The 13,089-nt window shown below is 65.6% G+C and overlaps 1 protein-coding gene across 1 annotated transcript in view; it reads left to right on the forward strand.

The window, feature by feature from the left end:
- Nucleotides 1–13,089, forward strand: part of LOC117641350 (hormone receptor 4) — an 82,015-nt gene that overhangs the window by 27,568 nt on the left and 41,358 nt on the right. The window lies entirely within an intron of this gene.

A 13,089-nucleotide genomic window follows, 5' to 3' on the forward strand; every position in this document is an offset into this window, starting at 1 on the left:
GGCCGGAGGCTGACCCCACCTCACTGAATGACCACTGTGCTCTGCGCTGACGAGTCCTTCCGGCCCAGCGTGCCGGTGTGCCGGCCCGGTGCGCCATCGGCCCGGTGCGCCATCGGCCTGGTGCGCCATCGGCCCGGTGCGCCATCGGCCCGGTGCGCCATCGGCCGGGTGCGCCATCGGCCTGGTGCATCGTCGTCGTCCTGGTGGTGGGTCGACGTACCGGTGCGCCGTCGTCGAGCTGGTGCGCGGCGTTTTTCGGCCAAGTGGCTGTGATGCAACGCCTCGCCTCCCTCCTCCGCGGCCGCCTTGGGCTTCGCGGCTTCGCGGCTTCGGCCCCAAAGGTCCGAGGGAGCGAGTGTCCGAGGCAGCGCGGCGGGGCGGGCTGCAGCTGCACCGCCACCACCGCCAGGCCACCGCCAGGCCACCGCGCTCCAGGAAGCGATGAGCCTCGTGTCAGTGAACCCTTTGTGGGTCAGTGCAGCGCGGCGCGGCACTGCGCGGCTCGACGGCCCGACGAGCGCGGCCTATCCTAGCCTGTCCTAGCCACGCTCGCCCGAGAGACAAGGGGAAACGCGAAATGGCCGGTTTGGCGCGCGGCTTCTGGGCGAACACGTGACGCCTATGTGCGATGCAGACACGCAGCTGCAAAGCTCTGCCACGCATCCCATGCATCCCAGTGGGGTCCGTTTCCGAACGGGTGCTTCTGTCGCTCTCTGCGTGTCGCACTGCCCGATGGGTGCGACGAGGGCAGGGCGACAAAACGGCTCTTCCGAACCAGTCTCCAGTGCACGTCCGGGACGTGCCGAGCGGCACACTGCAAAACGCCTTTTTTTTGCCCACATTCTGCGTTTCATCGAACTTCATGAGGAAGGGGAAAGGATTTTGTAACGTCTGTAAAGTTAGACACAGAACGTCAAAAATCGGCGCAGTAGAATGAAATCAGGATTTCGGAAACGAAAACTTTCTGAATAAGTAACAGCGTTGGCTGAGACAAAAACTCAAAATTTGAGCCAATTTAATGTTTTCACCACCGTGCCAGTTCGGGCCGTCATGAAGCTCACCAACGAACTGTTCAACTGCCAGTCCGCAGTCCGCCTCATCGAAATGGAGAAAAGTACCCACATCGTGTCGAAATTTCGAACTTTGCATCCAAATCGCGTTCGGGCTTGTTGGGTTCCGCGCGCGGTTCCCGGGCTTTCCTGACGCGTTTTGGCTGTTTTGACGCGTGGCTTTGATGGCGCCGCGCCGCGACCCGGTCAATACCGCGAGCCAGACCGCGAGCGAGACCGCGAGGGCCGGAAGGGAAGGCAAAAGCGGCGCGAGGCGCGAGGCAGGCTGCATAATCCAAGAGAAAGTGCAGCGAGTGCAGCGGCGTTACGCCACCAGTGCAGTGCAGTGCACCGGGAAGTGCAGCGCACTCAGTAGGCCAGCCCTGCCGCCCGCCCCGCCCCGCCTGCCCCGCCTGCCCCGCCTCTGCACGCGGCGAAGGGGCCGAAGGGGGAGGGGCCGGGGCGCCGTAAAAAGACACGCGGCCCTTTCGAGCCCTTCGGGCCCCTCGGGCCCTTCGCCCGCCCCGTCCCGGCAGTGGCGCGGTCCCGGCCCGGCGGTCCCTTCCTCAAAGGACAAGGGCGTTGACTCGGGCAATGTCATTCCGATCAGCCCGCCGCCACCGTTTGGTGAGACGGACGGCGGATACCTGCAGGGCCGGGGTCGGCCGGGGTGAGGCCAACCTGGCTCGTCTGCGCCGGCGGCGGCCAAAACTCTCGACGCGTTTTGAGTCCCAGAGTCGCTAAGCAGGACTTGAACCGAACGTGTGACCCCATCAATGGATTCCTCTTTCGAGGAGCAATCCATTGGTGGGGTCACACGCTCGGTTCGAGTCCCATGTGATTCTGGAGAGCTCAAAACGCTTCCGGGATTTTGACCGCATCCGCCGGTCTTCTGGCCCACTGGCCGTGCGTTTGTGGGCGACCGGCGTGGAGTCGCCGATTGGAGCCTCGGAGGCGAGCGGCTTTTCTCCGCGCCGCGCGAGCAGCGAGCAGCCTGGAAGTGTTTTGCCGCCATGCCTGGCCGTGCCGCCGTGCCGCCGTGCCACGATCCGTGTTGTTGCTGGCCGTGCTGGCCGTGCTGGCGGTGCCGCGGCTCGATAGCGGCGAGGGTGCGAGGGGTGGCGGTATCTGTGTCAGGGGGGTGCGGGCCGTGCGGCGGGGAGCCTCGGCCATTGACCTTAGAGCGCCGGGGGCGAAGGGTGGCGTCGCGGGGCGGCGGGGCGGGCGCGGCGGCCGGAGTGGCGAGGCGGGGCGCGGTGCGGTGGGGGCGTGGTGGGGCGCGCGCCCCCCGGAAACTTGGCGTGGACTGCCCCTCCACGCGGAAGGGCAGCTGGCGGGGTGTGGTGGAGGCTTGGGTGGAGGTTTGGAGGTTTGGCGTTGAAGGGAAGGCGCTGCCCGTGCTGCCCGCGCCGTCGTGGGGACATGCCGAGGCACTGTAGGATGATGATGGCCATGTGCTCTTGGTCTAGTCCAGTGTGTCCGCACGGGAAGCAGCCGGCACCCCTTTGACCTCGGCACGGAGGTCGTTCACCTTGGGTGCGCTGGTGTGCGCTCCCCCACCCCTCCCTCAAGGTCGCCCTCCCTCGCAGCATCCGAGCATCCACACCCCTTTCGGCTATCGATCGCGCTCGGCGCCGCGCGCCACTTCCGGTTCTCCCGACCGGAAGTGGAAGAAGGGAACCAGGAGGGCGCTAAATGGTGGGGAGAGGAAGGGGAGGATTTCACTGCGCGGCCCGAACCAGGTCAAACCCGCTGACGGCGGCGTGGATCGAACCCGGTTCTTTGTTAGCCAATGACCAAAACCCGGCGGTGAGCACACCGTCCTCCTGCTCGGTCCCTGTCAGGCCGAACCCGGACCCTCGCAACCCTCGCAAAGAATCGGACGGACGTCCGTCTCGGGCTGGAGCAGTGGCGCGGCGGCGCGGCGGCGCGGCGCTCGGGTCGGGGCGGTCGGGGACTCGGACTTGGGGTGCTGCGGGCCGCTGCAGGTGGCGCCCCCTGGCGTTGGCGCGGCGCGGCGCTGGTCGCTGGTGTTGCGGGGCTGTCGCCATGGCGACGCGGCGGCGGTTCGACGACCCCACACGTAAACACGGCAGTCTGACGGCGCAGGGCGAAGCGGCGAAGCGCAGGGCTCGGAGCAGGGCTCGGCCGCGCCGCGCCGCGCCGCTAGGTGGTTGGCTGCGCGCTCCGCGCTCCGCTCTGGCCGCGCGCATGCGCCCCGCCCGTGCCCATTCACCCCGCCGACGACGAGCGGAGCGGACGAGGGGGCGCCCTGCCCGCCCCTGCCGTGCATGTGGCCGTCGGAGCGACGCGGAAGGTTCGAGGCCTCGTTGGAGGCGAGGCGGTATTCCGCGCTGATTAAAGTAATTAGCGGCGAGAGGCTGAAGGGTCTTGTCTTGGATCCTGGGGCCCTGGGGTCTGGGGCCCTGGGGTCTGGGGCCACCGAATTAAACTTCTCGCCGCTCTTCCAGCCTCCCTTCCCGGGTCGCCGAGTCCCGAAGGACCCCGTGGGGGGTAGCGCCGCGGCAGGGTGGACGGACCCGATCCGCGCGAGGCGTTCGGGTTCGGCGACGCGGCGGGCACCTCGTCAGCCAGCTGAAAACAAAAACGGAATGAGCGGCCAAGATGGTCTGGCGGGTCGCTGACGGTCGCTGGCGGCGCGCCGCGGAGGGGTCGCGCTTACACTGTGGGCGCTGGCATTGCTGGCATGCGGTGACTTTGCGTCATCTCAGAGCGTGTCGCAGCGAGGCGTGTGGGGGCGTGCGGCGTGCAGGAGGCCGACAACCCCGAGAGGCCCCACCCCGCCACGCCGCCACGCCGCCCGCGCACTTTTCTTCAAACGGCGCGTCAGACCGCGGCCGGCTGTGTCGTCATGGGGCTGCCTGGCTGCCGCGTGGAAATGACTCGACCAAGTTGAAGTTGAAATTGATGGCACGCCTCGCCCTGTCGGGTTGGCCCTGTTGTTGAACCAGGAAGTGACCTCGGCCACCGCGGGGTGGTTGTTGATCGCGTGGCGGAGTTGGCGGGCCGCGCTGGCCTTCCTAGGACTCGCCGCCTGGCGGCCAGGGCCGGGGAAGGATGCGATAGGATGGGCCAAAATGGAGCATGGGACAGGATGCGCCATGCTGGGGCCGCCCCACAAGGGCCGCGTCCAGCGCGATGTGTCGAAAGCAACCTGGCGGTGTGCACACTGTGCAGTGCAGGCCCAGACATTGACCCCGAAGAGGGTGGCGGTCGGGCCGCTGGGCCCTTGGGCCCTTCTTCCACAGGGCCAGCGGGGAGTCCGGGGGAGTCCTACATGGCGTGAGTGGGGGTGGGGGCTGTTGCCTGGCGGTTGCCCGGCGTTGCGTGCTCCAGGAGCGCCAGGGCTCTGCTGTGCACTGCCGCTTCGGCCGAGCGTCGCTGTCGGCCCTTCTGCTCGGCCGAGTGGTGCCCTGCCTTGCCCTGTCCCTGTCCGTGGCGAGCGGTGCAGGTGGCTTGCCTCTCTCACAGCACGATGGCTCCTAGGAACAAAGATCTCTTGTCCTGAGCTCCGCAAGCACAAAATTCGATGTCGGACGACCCTATTTTTTCGCTAGATAATGAAGGGGGGCGAGTACAAAACACCAAAACCACCAAGCCGAGCCGCGCGGCAACTTTAGGGTGCCGGGCGCCTTATCTCGAAAATGGAAAAAAGGGGGTGGGGGAGCGCCGCGAGTCAGCGAGGGTCAGTCGGGGACAGCCCAGTCAGAGACGGCGTTTTGAAAGCAAGTTTATGCGAGGCGTCCGTGCAACGCCCCTGCCGAGGATGGGCCGAGACGCCGCCCTAAACCGAATCGTTAAGTTCGTGACCCCCGACGGGGCGTCGCGGGGCGTCGCGGGGCGCGGCAGGCATGACGTGATGGGCCGGTACCCTCGGGGCCCCCGGGGCGTACCGCGCACCGCGTACCAGGCCTGGAGCGGCTCGGCAGGTACCGCGGCGGCCGGGCGGGGACCAGCGGGGACCAGCCTATCGATTACCGAGGGCGTTCACCCTCGCCTCGCGCCCCACCACGCCCCGCCCCGCCCACGCCGGGGGTCGCTTGCTCGCACGCACTTCCCTGTTGCCTCTTTCTTTTCCAGCCCGGTCCGCTCACTCCCGGAGCGCCGCCACGGCCGAGGAGGGGAAAGGGGGAGGGGGGGGGGGGACGGACACAAGGCAGGACGAGGCGCTGCTGGCTTCCGGGTCAACACGGCGGAGGAGCAAACAGTAGACGATTCCAGATGAAGGAGCTCGCGGGTGAAGGGGGAGGGGGAGGCGGGGCACCGCGGGAGCGAGGATTGAACTCGCGGCCCGGCCGGTCCCACCGCGTAGTCACGTGAGTCACGCGCAGGGGCGGGGCGTGCCGCAGGGGCGTGCGCCGCGCGGCCACGCGAGGCGGCATTGGCGTGCAGCCCCGTGCACCGCCGGTCAGCGACCCCCTCAGAAGTGGGGCACGCGGGGCGGGGCGGGGCGGGGCGGGGCGGTACGCAAAGGGCGACTCGTTTTTGTGTTTGTCCGTCCGTCTGCCGGTCTGTCGGTCCGCCTGCTAGGCGGCTTCTGGAACGCGGAAGTGCCCCCTGCGGGCACGGTCCTCGGGGGGTGTTGCCCCCACCGCCACCGCAACACTCTTCGCCACCCTTCGGGACCGCAGCGCGCACTGCCGCCATGCCACCGCCATGCCGAGGCCCCCGAAAAGCGCGCGCAGCAGAGTGCCTGAGCCCCTGCAGAGGGCCCCACGGGACGGCGCGGGGCGGCGCGGGGCGGCGCGGGGCGGCCAACCCCGGAGGACCCCGCAGGGGGCGCAGCCAGGACCGGCAGTTTACCGCCTGCTGCCGAAAGGGTGGGAAGCCGAAGCCACCCCCGCGGAGCGAAGCGCGCAGCGTGCGTCTGCAGCAGTGCTAGCAGGCCGAGCAGAGCCTTGGTGGCGTAGCGCGCGGCGCCCGGCCCCGCGTTGGCGTGCGTGCGGTGCTTTAGGGTGACCTCCTCCCCCCCTCCCCTCTACCTCCCCCCCCCCTCTCTCCAACACCCCCCTCTCGATTGAGCGGGGTGCAGGAAGAGTTTGAGACGTCTCCGTTTCTGATGTTTTGAATCGCTGTCTTTCCCGTCTTTCCGTTTTCGGCTGTGCGGTCTGCAGCTGCCTCCCCCTCTCCCCTCCCCCTCCACCTCTCGGCTCCCCCGGCGCCTCGTTTTGACCGCCGCCATAACACGCAGTGACCTCCCCCTCCCCCCCTCCCCTCCCCCTCCACCTCCCTCTCCAGGATTCGCGCGACTCGTCGAGTGCCTTTATTTTACAAGCCGTTAAGCGAAAGGGCAATGTGGTAGAGCGGTGACTGGCGTGGCGCGGCGTGGCGCGGCGTGGGCTGCACTTTGCCAGAGACGCGCGCTGGTTGCTGGTTCGGTTCCGCGTGACGACGCGTGGCGACGCGTGGCGGCAGTGACGTGATCCCCGTCATGGAGTTGCTGTCCACGCTCGTGCCGCGGCACAGGATTCTCTTCGCCAAGTCGGCGGCGCACGGTGAGACTCGCCAATATTTTCTCTCTGTCTTTCAGATTCTGTTTCCAGCCCCCACAGTCCTAGGAAAATGGCCGAAAATCGTCTTTTCGGGGGTGGACCGGGGCGCCTGGCGGGTAGGCAGTCCCGCCGACAGGGCTGCATCCGGGACGGCGTACCCGCCAGGCGCCATGCCCGGCCTAGGGCTGGCAGGGCGGCAGGGCGGCAGGGCCGCAGGGCCGCAGGGCTCGTTGGCCGCCTGCGTCGGTCTGCTGCCCTGGCGCACTGTGCCGAGGCGAGGCGGCTTCCCACTGTCTGTTGTCCAGCGCCGTTGTCCTGCGAGCGGCCGGAGTGCAGCCAGGGAAGGCGGCCAGAAGGCGGACTGCCGGGGAGATAAGGACGCCGTCGTCGGCGTTCGGCGTGCCGCTCCGTCAGCGTGATGGATAGCATGGCCGTGCCCGGCACGCGTGCCCCGCCGCACAGCGCAGCGCCCTTTGGCCGCCTTTGGCCGTCGCGGCGGTGGTCCTGCTGGGCCTGACTTGGCGGTGGTTAAAAATGATTGATACTCGATGCGGTCCGGGGGTGACGCCGCGGCTGATTGGAGTCAACGGCCGAACATGCCGGAGCTCCGCGGAGGCGCGGCACGGCGTGGTCCCTGAAGGGCCGCCTCGCCGCCGCGCCGCGCGCTGCAAAGCAAGACCACCTGGGCCCCGCGGCGTCACGCTTAAGACGGGGAGGGGTGGGGAAAATGTTGTTGAAGTTCGTTCTGTGTGGTCGCTTTTAACTGCGCGTTAAATGTGTGAAAAATGCACTTTTTGAAGTGCAGTAACATCCTGACGGCCCGTACGGTCCCGACGGTCCTGACGGTCTTGATGCCTGACGGTACTGACGGTCCGCCGACGGTCCCGGGGCACGCCCGGCCCGATACGGTCTTTGCTAATGGCCGGGGCGCCGGGGCGGTGGAGGCGCGGGAGTCGCATGCGCTGCGGCGCGCTGCAGGTGAGGCGCGGGGATGGGGAAGCGAGGGCCCCAATTCATAAATATGCACCGCGTGATGCAAAAGTGTGCGGCGGTGGCGGCGCGGGTTGCAAAAGTGCATCGGGCTGCAGCAGCCGTGCCGTGCCGTGCCACGGGCGTGCTGTCGAATAGACGAGCCTGTTCCTTCCCGACCCTCTCCCCCCCCCCCCAACCCCCGTCTCTCGTCCCCGCTGAAATCTCCGAAACTCTGCAAACCTCCCTCCTCCTTCCACTCCCTCTGCTTTTCGCCACTCGGTCAAGTTACATCATAGAGAGCTGCAGCAGCGCTGTGATCTGCAGCTATCAGGCTTCCTAGAGGGGGTAGACGGAGAGGAGGGGCTGGCGGCCTGGTGCAGCGACTGCTGTACACGCTTCCCTTCCCGGTTCAATGACTGCCTACTGGGGCTCCCCCGCCGCTCCCCCACCCCTCGCGCGACGCATCCCGCCGCCCGTTTCAAGTTTGCAAGTTGAGGTGAACGCCGGGGCGGCGGCGGCTGCGGCGTCGGCAAGTTGACGGATAGGGGCTCGTAGGCCCGTAGGGGCCGCCACGCCACCAGGACCAGGACACCCAAGACAACGTCGACAACGAGCAGCGTGTCCACTTGGAAGAGCCTCTGCTGCTTTCCATCTGTCTCTGTCTCTCTGTCTCTCTCTCCCTCTCTCTTGCCGCCTGCAGCGCAATGCCGCGGCACAATGGAGAAAGCGAGGCTCCTCTTGATCGACGCAGCCTAACCTAACCTGGCGCAGCATCCGCGCGGCTAGACGGCCAGGTACGGCGGGGCACTCGGGGTCGACGGCCGCTAGCGGACAGGCAGGCCGGCCGGCCGGCAGGCTGCGCGGGCTGCGACTGGGCTGCGCTCGGCGGGGAGGAGGGAGGCGAAAAGGGTGCGGGACGCCGCGCCGCGCCGTCCGCCCGTTCGTCCGTCCGCCCGAGATCGTCCTCGCTCTCCGCCATTTCCGGATCCACATCGGCCCGGTGCGAGGCGCGGTGGCACTGTGGACGCGGCACACGCGCAAGAAGGCAGTAGGCAAAAGGCAACCCTTGGCGGCGCGGTCCGTCGGCGGAGACAGCCAGTTAGCCTGGTCACTGCCATTGCCTGCGTCGCCGTGACGCAACGCGCCGGCCGTAGCCTTCCCCGCGGCCCGCGGCCCGCGCGGCGTGGTGGCGGGGCGAGGCGGGGTGGCGGGGCGGGGAGGCGCTGCACCAGGAAGAGCGCAACTAGGGCAGGTGCCCGGCCAAAGACCTCGCGGCCCTCCCACCCCACCCCACCCCACCCCACCCCTCCCGCCGGCACGCGGCCCGCCCGTCGCTGGCGTCGTGTGCAAGGCGCTGCAAGGAGAGGCAAGGCGCTGCAAGGCATCGTCGTCTTGTTGCTGCCTCGATACATTTTGCATGGTATCGCGGCGCGGCCGATCCCCCGCCGAGGCTCCCGTCGTCGAGGCCCCCGTCGTGACGGCAGCGGCAGCCAGCGGCAGCGCAGTGACGGAAAAGGGGTCAGCGGGGCCCGCGTCGCCATGGGGGATTTACAACAACACTCACTCACTCACACACACTCACTCTCACACACAAACGTACACACTGCAAGCGTCGCACTGCGCCCTCGGAGTGAAGAGAGGACCGCCGCCCGGGCGCCGGACGACTGCCTGCTTGCTGCGGCTCTGCGACCCCGGCGGCGGCCGCGTAGTACGCCGCGGTGCACTTGGTGTGCTGCTGAGCCACTAGTTGCGTCACATAGTGCTTGGGGCTGGTCGAGACGGGGGCGTGGCGGGGCTTGGCGGAGCTTCCCGTTATAAAACCTCCACACGCCAGCAGCAGGCCGCCCTGCCCCGCCCCGCCCCGCCCCGCCCCGCCCCGCGAGGTGAGCGACCGCGCGGCGCCCTGGCCAAAAGGGAAGACGAGGGAAGCCTGCCCGTCAGCGCGCAGTGTGCGTGGCTTGCACCGCCTGCACTGGCTGCACCGGCTGCATTCGCGGTCGATGAGGAGAGAAAGGGAGCAGACTTTATTCTTGACCCACATGGTTTATCAAGGGACGCGAGGCTGGCGGCCTGGCGTGGCGGCCTGGCATTGCAAGCTGCGTGTTTGCCTCTCTAATCTGCACGATAAGCGACCGCGCAGCCAAGCCATCGCCGAGCCGCCATCGGCCGCCATCGTTTTCACTAGGAAAATCAAGTTGACTTTCCCGCCCGCCGCCAGGGGGTGCCCTGCGCGTCGTGCCGGCCAAGGGACGCCTTGACGACGTCGTCGACCGCGTCGTTCAGAAGCGCCCCCTTCCCTCCCCCGCGCCACTGCTCGCTGCTTCCCGCGGCGGCGGCAGGGCAGCGGTGCCCCAAATTTTGGCGCGCTAAGCGGCCAGACGCGGCGGAGGCGCTGTTTATTTGCGTTTCGAGCTGCGCCCCGCCCCGCCCCGCCCCGCCCCGCCCCGCCCCGCCCCGCTTGGTCGCTACACGTGCGTCGGGCGACCCAGTCCGCCGCGCCGGGCCACGCCGTCGTACAGTCTTCCGGGTCCTGTGACGAAACGACGCGTGCGCTGAACTTGGCCCTGTCCAGGCCCCAGGCCCCAGGCCCGCCAAGGACGTGTTGACGTGTTCGGCGGCCGAGATCGAGATTCGGGTCCGGGGCGCCAAGGGCGGGCCCGCCCCCGGCCCCGGCCCCGGCTCCGGCCCCGGCCGCGAGTTGGAAGTTGTATGACGGGGAGAAAAGGCCCTTTGCCGCTATCGGCTGTGGATTCGAACTTCAGAACCAGGACACTGCTCTTGCGCGGGCTGCCCTCCAATGGCCCGGCTTCGAGGGGGTAAACACTCGCGTAATACCCTGTACATCACGGAAAAAAATAATTTGTTGTGACAACGAAAATGTATGTTGATTTTGGGATAGCAAAAAAAAAGTTGTTAGACGTACTATAAATTTGTTGTGAGAACGAACACTTTGCTCTCACGACAAATTATTCGTTAGGAGTACAAACATTCATTTTTATTGTGTTTAGTACTCCTGACGATATAGTTCGTTGTCAGAACGAAATGTTCGTTCTGACAACAAATTGGTAGTACGCCCAAAAACTTTTTTTAGCTATCCCAAAATCAACATACATTTTCGTTGTCACAACAAATTCTTTTTTTACGTGATAAAAGTCGGGTATTACGCCGTAATACGCGTAATAGTAATACATTTTGGGACCAAAAGTATAAAAAAATGTCAATTTTCAATGAAATTGAGGCGTAATACATGCGTAATACAAGTGTAATACCCCGTAATAGGGAGTAGTCTGTACAAGGTTCACCGGAGTGTTTACCCCCTCGCCCGGCTTGATGCGGAGCTCACGAGGGCGCTCTTCTTCCTCCGTCCCAGCCAGGCCGGCGAGGGTTCAACTACCAGGAGGGGCGTTCCCCTTTTTGCCTCCTTCTTGCATGCTCCGCACTCTGCTACGTGCACTCGCACACGAAACGCTGCCCTTTTTCCCCGCGAGACAAACTAGTACGTTCCGCGTCGCATGCTCGTTTCCGGCAGAACGCGGAAATGACCGCCTCGCCTCGTCAGTGACTGCCGTGCTGGAGAGTGGTGCGGGAAGAAAGGAGAAAGAGGACAGAGAGGTCCTCAACCCCTTCCCGCCCGCCCGCCTGCCTGCCCACCCGCCCGCGTGTTGCAGTCGTTAAAGTGCGCGGAGCTAGTCCAGCCGTAAAGCTGCACGCTGCGCCGCCGCTGCCGTGGCTCTGCCTCTCTAGCCTGCTGCCTCTCTAGTCCTGCCAGCCTGCCATGCGATGACGAAACGTCGCTCAGCGCCCGGCGCGCGCTGCAGACTCCAGACTGCGCACCGCGCGCACGGCGCGCACTTTGACAGGCTCGGAGGCTTGGGGGCGCTTTGAAGGCTTTGAGGCTTCGCAACAAGCCGCACCGGCCGGCCGCGCCGCAGTCCCGCAGTCGTCCCGCGGGCATATATTGATCTGCCGTGGGCGTCGCGTGTCGCGGTGCGGCAGGGCTGTAAAAGCGGCCGGATGCAGAGGGTGGACGCCTCGGCGGCCTGAAGGAGGAGGAGCGAGCAGGGTGCCGAGATGTGGTCGAGGTGCAATGTGTGCATTGGTACACCACTGTGACATTAACTGGTGCACTTCGGAAACTCTATCGCAGGGGCGAACGGGAAAGGGGGGGGGTCGCCATTTATTTTTGAACGCAAGCAAGACTGGGCTGCACAGGTGTCAACTTTAATTTTTAAATCAAAAAATCGATAAAGTTGATCAAGAGGAGTCGCACCCAGTATCGTCTGTATACATGCCAAGATATTCATAATTCGGATTTTCAATCATTCTGCAGGAAAATCGAGAGAGATACAATAATCGCACGTATGTATTTGAAATATTTTGAATGAAACTGATTCATTTTCTGTTCCTGGTTCACTGAGGCACTATGCACCCCCCCCCCCCGACTCGCTACTTCCGGCCGCGACGTTGGAGCACGGGATGAACGTCCTCGCTACACCGCCCCGCCCCGCCCCGCCCCGCGCTGCCCCGCCATGCAGAGCGGCCAGCACGCCCACGCACCCAGCAGCGACCTACCTGAGGTTCACTCGCCGTTCATTGTCACACTTTCACTGGCCAGCGCGCGCCCCCCCCCCCCCATCCAAATCCCCCTCCCCTCCCTGCCTCTCCAATTAAAAGGACCCGACCGGCCCTCGCGTGGCGTGGCGTGGCGTGGCGTGGCGCGGCGCCCGGTCGGTGGCCGCCTGACGGTCCTGACGGGCGCCTCTCCGCGAACACGCGCTTTTAATTTGGCGATTCATGCAGCTGGTGTTCGGGTCGGACAACGGCCGCACAGTGGGCCAGAAGACTGGTGCAGGCGGCCGAAAACTCTACTAGACGCGTTTTGAGCTCCAGAGCCGCTAGATGGGGCTCTAACTTAACGTGTGACCCCATGAATGGATTGCTCGTTCCGAGAGCGTTCTTTGAAATAAAAACTTGCATTTCTCAGGCATCTTGTCGCAAATATTAAGGGTTGGTTATCGCATATTGTTGCGGGGAATAAATGATTGAACGGCAGGGTATGATTATTCGTGGGAATTGCATTCTCATATCACAATATTTTTTAAAATTTTTTTTTCGTAATAGTACTGCGAGACGAATGACAGTGTACACACACTGCGGAGGTGCCTTGCCGCCTCGAGCGGCGGTGAAATTTTGTCCAAAGTGATGGGCAAACTTGACGCTGGCGCGGCGCCACGCCTCGCTCCTCGCCGCTCGGGGCGTTTGGCGTTGGGCGTTGGGCGGTTGGCGTTTGCAGATGATTCTTCCTCCTCCGCTGCCTTCGGATGCCTTCGGATGGCACGGCGTCGGCCCGTCGGCCCGTCGGCCCGTCGGCGGGCCCTAGAGACTCGGAGGGGCACTTTCTTTTCCGTTCACTTTTGTTCGCGGACCGAGGAGGCCGAGGAGGCAGTGCGGGGCGCGGAGTGCGCGAGGCGGCGTGCTGGCCGGTCGTCGCCCCCGTGTTGGAGGCTGTGTAGCGCCCCTCCCCCTCCCCCTCGCCCGCGCCTCCCCCTCTACTC

Source organism: Thrips palmi, unplaced genomic scaffold (assembly GCF_012932325.1).
Source record: "Thrips palmi isolate BJ-2018 unplaced genomic scaffold, TpBJ-2018v1 HiC_scaffold_15, whole genome shotgun sequence".
NCBI lineage: Eukaryota > Metazoa > Arthropoda > Insecta > Thysanoptera > Thripidae > Thrips > Thrips palmi.